The sequence below is a fragment of the Triticum urartu genome, chromosome 3A (genome assembly GCF_056163025.1).
Source record: "Triticum urartu cultivar PI428250 chromosome 3A, HENAU_Tu73, whole genome shotgun sequence".
NCBI classification, from domain to species: domain Eukaryota; kingdom Viridiplantae; phylum Streptophyta; class Magnoliopsida; order Poales; family Poaceae; genus Triticum; species Triticum urartu.
This window is the reverse complement of record NC_141875.1, coordinates 710,747,304-710,755,564: the sequence shown is the minus strand read 5'-3', so window position 1 is coordinate 710,755,564 and position 8,261 is coordinate 710,747,304. Positions and strand designations below refer to the sequence as shown.

General features: G+C 43.6%; 2 pseudogenes; one reads left to right on the top strand and one right to left on the bottom strand.

Annotated features, from left to right (window-relative positions):
- On the bottom strand, positions 1-877 carry LOC147981990 (uncharacterized; annotated as a pseudogene).
- Positions 878-6,666: 5,789 nt separating this feature from the next.
- Positions 6,667-7,704, top strand: LOC125549366 (protein STRICTOSIDINE SYNTHASE-LIKE 10 pseudogene; annotated as a pseudogene).
- The last annotated feature ends 557 nt before the right edge of the window (positions 7,705-8,261 follow it).

The window sequence follows — 8,261 nt, the reverse complement described above, 5'->3', positions numbered from 1 at the left end:
TCAGCCACTTAAGAAAACCTGGACAGTCCGCCTTGAAATGATTTGGCTGCTTGCAAAAATTGCAAAGTCTTTCTCCAGCGGCATTTGTAAGATTAACTGAAGTAGCCACTGAAGGTGCGGGACGAGAACAACTTGCCTCGTTGCATTGCTTAGGCTTTGGAGGATTCTTTTTGGAATACTGATTTTTGTTGGGCACATTATTGTTATGAGCATGGTTCTCATGCTTCCTCTTTGCAGAGTTAACATGGAGAGCTTGATCTTTCTGCTCACTCTTCATTCTCTCTTCCTCCTGAACGCAATGTGCAATGAGTTCAGATAGTTTCCATTTGGTTTCAAGAGAGTTATAGTTTATCTTGAATGGATTGAATTGTGAGGGTAGTGACCTAAAAACTAGGAGCACCAGAAGCTCTTCGTTCAAGTCACACTTCATGGTTTTAAGCTTTGCCGTGGAATTGCTCATACTTAAGATGTGCTCCCTCACATTTCCATGCCCGTCATATTTTGCAAGCAGCTTGTGCAAAAGATCATCTTCATACACTTTCTTGGAGCCCTTAAATTGTTCTTCCACCGATTTCAAATATTCGGCGGCACTTTCATTGGCAGGAATAGCCCCTTTAATCTCAGTCGAGATGGAGAAGTTCATAATTAGGAGCGCCATTCTGTTTGACCTCTCCCACTTCTCAACTTTAGTATCATAATCTTTCTTAAGCTCAGCATACCCAGTGGCACCCTTTGCGGGTTCCACTGGTTTACTTTCCCTCAGTGCGAGGTGAACCTCATGCCATCCGAGATGGAAAAGCAACGAGTTCTTCCACGATTGGAAGTTATTCCCAGTAAGTGGCTCGATCTCGAGGCCACGAGAACCGGAAGCTGTCATGTTTCGAAATGTCATAAGTAAAGGAAAAGAACATCATAATTAAATTAAATTGCACAAAAATTAACCTACGTTGGTTTGATCAATTTTCATGCAAAAATTAACTCCAAATTATATCACCGTTGGGCAGAAAATAATAAGGAATTAACGCAGCGGTCAGATCCTCCGTCAAGATGAGATGCTGATACCTCGGGACAACGCTGCTACCCGCACCATCGATGCGCCCAACCCCGGCCACCTCCATCACGAGTCCACGACTCTGCTGCCAGAAGCATCGACTCCGCCGGTTCTCGGATGACTTCCCCTCGCCCCTGCTAAATTTCAACAGTGGAGGGGCATCGATCCCATCTTCTCCAACATGTGTCTCCTATTACGAATCCATGCATCTCTCGTATCAGCCATCAGCTACCTATGTCATGGATGGCTTGGTCGCTTCCAACGCCTCTCGGATCCTGCCCGAGGAGATGAGGATTTAGTTGGTTGCAGAGAGCCAAGAGTGGGAGTGGCTAAGGTATGCTGACTTACCTGGCAGTGTCGCGCCGACGCTGCCTCAGCCGGTTGAATACCCACCGAGTCATCAACTTCGCCGATGGCGCCACCGCAACAGAAACCGCTAATGACGCCAGGCAGTGTGCAAGCCGGTGCAGACCAATGGACGCGCTCTTCCGACGAGGCCGTAGCATGCATCTTCCACCGTGTCGGTCAACATGAGTGGCAGATCATCATTGCAGATCGATAGCTGAAGCTGCAGCAAAGGCAACCACAAGGTGCCTTTTTTCCCTTCTTTTGCATGTTCAGTTCCCTCAATTATTTATTGCTCCTTCTCTCGCCCTGTTTTCACTCAACTATTTGGTGCGCCTCCTCTCTCCCAATTAGCTTGTTTATTATACATAAGGAGAATTAATTCCTTCTCCGAGTAAGTACTACTGGTGGCAAGTCTATTTTTTATCCTTCAAGATTTTTGTTGGTGTGTTTTTTGATCTAGCTCTGGTCTTTCATGCTTTTTTCTCGACCTCCAAATCCTTTGGTTGCCATATTATTTGAGTAGGATCTGCTACTTCATGCATTTTCAATTATTTTTCTTTGCAGATCTGTATGCCTTCATGGTACCGCCTGCTACATGCTCTTCATGGAGCCACGGTCGAGGAAGCAGAGAAAGCGAACATATATGTATTTTTGTTGCTTTGTGCCGTGCCACACTAGCACATTACTGTTACTATAGTTATTTACTTGCTTGCATGTAAAACTTAATTAGTTTTTCCTTTCAGTTACATCATGTTATTACGAGTATATGATATGTACTTATGAAATACGCACTTCTACATGTAGATTTGCCTTCATTGGGTACAAACGGAATGAAGGTCGAGAAAGAATTACATATAAAGAATCATGAAAAAATGATTGGTCATTTATTGGTATCTTCACGTTACTATAAACTTTGTTTATGTAGGATCACCCAAGGATATAATTCTTCATCTTTACCATGCATATTTTCTTCCCTTTTCTCCGATAACGCAGAAAAATAAATAGGAATCAAGAATAAGAGATTGTTATGCTACCGCATTCCTGCTGATAGTTTTTAAAACACACGCACTTTTTGTTGTTTGTTTGAACCTTGCATGTCTCCTAGTAAGATAAAGCATGTTTCTATATTTAAGAGACATATGGTGATCAAGGAGAATGATGAGAATCATACATCAAGATTTTAGTGGGTGAGCTGTTATCTAAACTTACAAGTCATAACTCACAACTAGTGAAATTTTGGCAAACACCAAGCGTAATTTGCCAATACATACTGCCTACAATATAGCTGTAACATTTGAACCCTTCTTGGTTTACTAGGAGGTGTCAAATCAACTATAGTTCGCGTCATCACTGTAACCAAGTTATATAGTATGTCCCTTTGTTGATACTTTGGAGCATAATTTTTTGGGTAAATGAATGTTTTATTCATTGTGAAGTGTACTTTATTATGATAGTTATACCGGCTAATTTTTTGTATTGCCCCCGCAAAAAATTGTATTGCCATGTGATAACGGTGTTCTACTACTAAGCATGGTCTTAAGGCATATTACTACATGTGCTTCATGCTTCATACTTTTCCCGAACATAGGTTCCTCAAAAATGTTTTCTTATCTGAACATTTATTTGAAGTAGCATTCAGTTATTTTTGTTTTTAGCATATATTCCCGCAGCAACGCGCGGGGTGTCATCTAGTTTATTTTAAATGTGCACCCTGGACTGTGTGCTAATCACACAGTACTAGCTAGACTCAAATATTTAAGAACACCAGATTCTGCAACATTAATCTCGCGTTGTTCATTCGAAGCTTTGATTACCAATCTAATTATCGTGTCCCCTCGGTATCTAATTAGGATCCCAATTTCATAAAATAAATGTAGGTTTTAAGTTCGACCTGTAGGTTTCAATTAACCAAAGGGACAAAGCTCTATCTCAACATGTAGGGTTAGCAACCTTAGAAGTTTAAAATTTCAATAGTTGGGTAATGCACTTATTTTTCCAAGCATGAGAATTGTACTATTTGCGTGATGTTATAAGAAAAGAAATTTATAATATTCGGTATGCAGTCACTTAGTGACCAAGAAGAAAGAAGGCTTTTTTGGGAAGAAAAGAGTGGAATTTGTCAAGGACACGACTTGATACACACATACAAAAAAAGAGAGGCTTAATCGGATATGCACGCACTATTTGAGAGGCTTAATCATATGAGATGTCACCCGCTCATGATAAGCCGCACGGTCACTTTCTGACCGGCAACTAGTACAGCCTAGATCAAGAATCCACACAAGCACTTTCTAATTCATGTGAACATAAAAAAAATGAACTTACATAGTAAAAACTGCCAGAGTTTCAGTAATTTTAAATTTTCCTGGATTAACATTCAGGAATGTCATATCAAACTTCAAGACTTTAACCAACTTTCCACCTGTTTGTACAACTTTCAGAAAAATAACAAACAAACTTTCAGATATAAAGTGGGCAAAAATTTCACAAAATCATAAAAAATTTTAAAAAAATATCCGCCATAAATTTCAACAAATAAATCTGGTCCTTTCAAAATATCATCATAAGTTTTCAACAAAAAATTACCAGCGACAACTTCCAACAATTAAATTGAAATCATCTTAAACAGTTGGGAATTGAATTGTGTTTAATCAGTTTATTTATCCAGGTAGTTCCATCCTAAAGTGCTGGCAATTGAATAGTATTTCCATCAAAGTTAGTACTAACCAGGTTAAGATAGATTGTCATGCCATTGACATGTTGAAAATACAGAGAATAGTCATTGACACCATATGCATACTTTGTATGCCATAAAAATAATTTAACCACTATAATTTTATTTATGTCCTACAGTGAAGAACTTAGATAGTTCAATGCTTTACAATATACTTCAAAATAAAATACTTGTAACTAACGAAAACATCAACTACAAAAAAGCGTAAAGCTTTAATTACACACGCATGATGTCTCAAGATTGCTAACCCGTAAGGGTGCACTGGTTAATGACTAGTGACATGAATCAAATGCACACAACTTCGCTTGTTATAGTTAAGTGGCTGAAAATGAATTACACTACTGCTAACCGGTGAGACTGAATTTATCATCTAAATGTGAATATAAATTTGTTTGTTGATCATATGAATTAAGGTTAACACCATTTAAAACAGGTTAAGGTACCTCTCTTTTGATCTGTGCATAATGCAAGTGGCCATATATTATTTGCTTCAGGATTGTTATGTATCATTGACATGAAGACGACATGTGATCAACATGGTTAATGGGGAAACAGACAAAGACAACTCTTGACTGAAAATGAGATTAATCAAACACACAAAACATCACTCGTTACAATTAAATGGTTCAAAATAAGAGACTGGTTTTATTATCTAAATTCATACATTATATATTTGTTGATAATAGCAATTAAGGGCAGCATTTGTCAACACAGACTAAGGTATCTCTCTTATGATCTGTGTATAACACACGTACTATGCCAAAAGTTCATATACACATGTTTTTACAGGAAACTACTCCCTCCATTGCTAAATATAAGTCTTTTTAGAGATTTCAAATGGACTACAACATACGGATGTATATAGACATATTTTAGAGTGCAGATTCATTCATTTTGCTCCGTATGTAGTCCCTTGTTGGAATCTCTAAAAAGACTTACATTTGGGAACAAAGGAAGAATGATTGTACTAGCCATTTAAACAACCGATTACATGCCCAAATCAGAAATTTATTGATGAATGAAACCAGAATGTCAAGTGCTACTACGTGCTTAAATAGCATTTTTGTGTTGGTCAACATCCCATTTTAAGGAAACGCCTCATGTTCCAACAGAACTAGACAACTGATAATCCCATTTAGCATGCAAAATCTAGAATGAGTAGGAACACTGAATAGCAAGTACAAGGAACCTAAAAGAAGTGTATGTTTTCATGTAAGACCGCGGGGAGGCGTCGGATGGGAGGCCGACCCGCATGAGGGGAGGCTGCAGCCAACGGATCAAAGCGGGTTGGGAGGACCATCTACGTGAGACATGAACAGGGAAGGGAGTGATGGCGGAGGAGACGGCATGCATGCATGGGGCAGAGCCACGGCAGTTTAATGCATTTTGCGAGAGAATTGATGGTGTGCCTTGTTTCAAGGAGGAAGGCGAGAGATTAAAGGAACATGAGCGATTCAACATGATGAAATCGGCGGCGGCAGTGACTGGATTGAGAGGAGGAGACGTTGATGGGGCCGGCAATGGCGGAGGTGCGGTAGAGTGCGAGGATTTGGTTGGGTGTGTGGAAAGTTGATGTGTACGGTGTGCTCCTCTCCTCTCCTCTCCTCTAAACGTTGGCGTTGGTTGGGCAAGACGAGAAACGTTTGTTGGGCAAGAAGAAAAATAGTGAAAGTCTGGGAGCTCCGGGGACTCGGCTGGTGGATATGGGCGACACTGGAGCTTCGTTAATGAAAGAATGGAGCACGTACATATTCAAAACACGGACTTTTGCTGGAATCAGGGAAGAAAGAAGAAGACGAAGAAGAAGCGACGGAGGCTACCATGGATGTTGAAACTTCCGAATTTGCCGGAATCGGTGAAGAAAGAGGAAGAAATATGGAGGGCTAGCTTAGCTTGTCGGCGCGGCTGGTGCTCGACGGACGGCCGGCCGCCCCGCGGACATGCATGCATGCCCGTCGGAGACGAGGACTCGGTGCACGTGGACGGACGGCGCCTAGGTTCAGAGGGAGATGTTGCCGGATTCCGGCTGGGAAACTCGACGGCGTGCGTGCCGGACGTTTGAGAGCTAGGCCGGGACAAGAGTGCATGCCAGCCGTTTCTGTTTTCAACTTTTTTTTAGGGGACCAACCTTTTTTTTTTGTAATCGTGCGTGAGGAAAACGATTCACGATCAAGCACGATTTCACGGGTGCGTTCGGCCGTTCCGTTGCGTGCTCTTCCTCGTTTTGGTGCGTACCTGCGTACGCGTACTACGTAGCATCAGGATCCGGAAACGGTTTTCCTCCATAAACGTTGTACGATGTAGGATCGAAACCCACTCGGCCTCTATCGTACCACATACGCGCCGACTCGGACCACCAGTCCTCGATCGATCAGTGCTACCGCCTACCGCTAGTATATAATGAGGCAGTCTCCAGCTTGGATCTCTCCATCAAACCAAGCCATCCAGAGCAGAGGAGCGCTAATTAACCAACAACACGTAAGTAGGCCAGATCGATCCAAGAGCCAGCGAGAGAAACTAGCAGATCGACGACATGGGGTGCTCCATGAGCCGCCTCCTCAAGACCACTGTCACGCTGGTCATCCTCGTGCTTCTTCTCATGCCCGGGGCCTTAGCCGCCACAAGCTTCGATGCCTCACGAAGCCAACAGCTGCCACTGCCGCGAGGGACGGTCAAAGGGCCGGAGAGCGTCGCCTTCGACGGCCAGGGCCAGGGCCCCTACAGCGGCGTCTCGGACGGCCGGATCCTCAAGTGGAATGGCGAAAAGCTAGGATGGACTACCTATGCATATGGACCCGGCTATGATAGCAAGACCTGCACGCCGTCCAAGTTCAGCCCGGAAACTGAGGCTGCCAGGGAGAGCCGCTGCGGCCGCCCGCTTGGCCTACGCTTCAACCAAAAATCGGGCGACCTATACGTGGCCGACGCGTACAAGGGTCTGATGCGGGTAGCGCCGGGCGGCGGGGAGGCCACCGTGTTGGTCAACCAGGTTGATGGTTTTCCTCTGCGCTTCACCAACGGTGTTGACGTCGATCAAGTTACGGGTCAGGTCTACTTCACCGACAGCTCGATGAACTATCAAAGGTCACAACATGAGATGGTGACTCGCACCGGGGACTCGACGGGCCGCCTCATGCGCTACGACCCACGGACATCGGATGTCACGGTGCTCCAGGCGGGCATGACGTACCCTAACGGCGTCGCGCTCAGCGCCGACGGCACCCATCTCGTGGTCGCATCTACCGGACCATGCAAGCTGCTGAGGCACTGGATCAAAGGGGTCAACGCAGGCACATCCGAGCCTTTTGCCGACCTGCCCGGCTATCCAGATAACGTGAGGCCCGACACTAAAGGAGGCTACTGGGTGGCGTTGCACCGCGAGAAGAATGAGTTGCCCTTTGGTCGTGATAGTCATCGTCTCGCAGTCAGGGTCGGTAATGATGGGAAGATAGTTGAGGAGATGAGAGGGCCAAAGAAGGTGAGGCCCACCGAGATTATGGAGAGAAGCAATGGCAAGATCTACTTGGGTTCGGTAGAGCTTCCTTATGTCGGTGTTGTTAAGCGCAAGTAGAAAACTATTATAGTAGATGCATATCATGGCTTTTTATTTCTTTTTCTTACCTAAATGTAATTTTTCAATTTGTTTTTTCCGGTTCGGACGACCTATTGTAATAAACGTTTTCTATCAGCAAATAATTATTTGTTCTTTCCTCCATATTAACGTGTATAAAAGCTAAATTCCATCATGTTCTCGTTAAGAAGCAAGCCGGGAAAAACTATATATAGAAGAAGCACTAGACTCACAAATGATGCAGCGATTGTTGTGGCCTACTGCCATGATCGATAGTATGACGCTGCTGTCCGGCTAGCTAGGTTCAGCGACTAGGAGAAACTGAGGCTCTTTCAAATGAGGTGAAAAATGTTGACGTCCTTCCGCCAGCAATTCTTGTTGAGGCCGAACTGTAGAAATGTAGATGTTTTTGGTGCCACAGCATGGCTTCAAAATTAATTCCTGTGTGTATCTAATTGAAAGGCCAGTTGCTATTTCTAAAAACAATGACCAGGTTTAATAACACTTGACACCGATGAGCGCCGCCAACACCTTAATCCAACCTCACCTTATGTCGG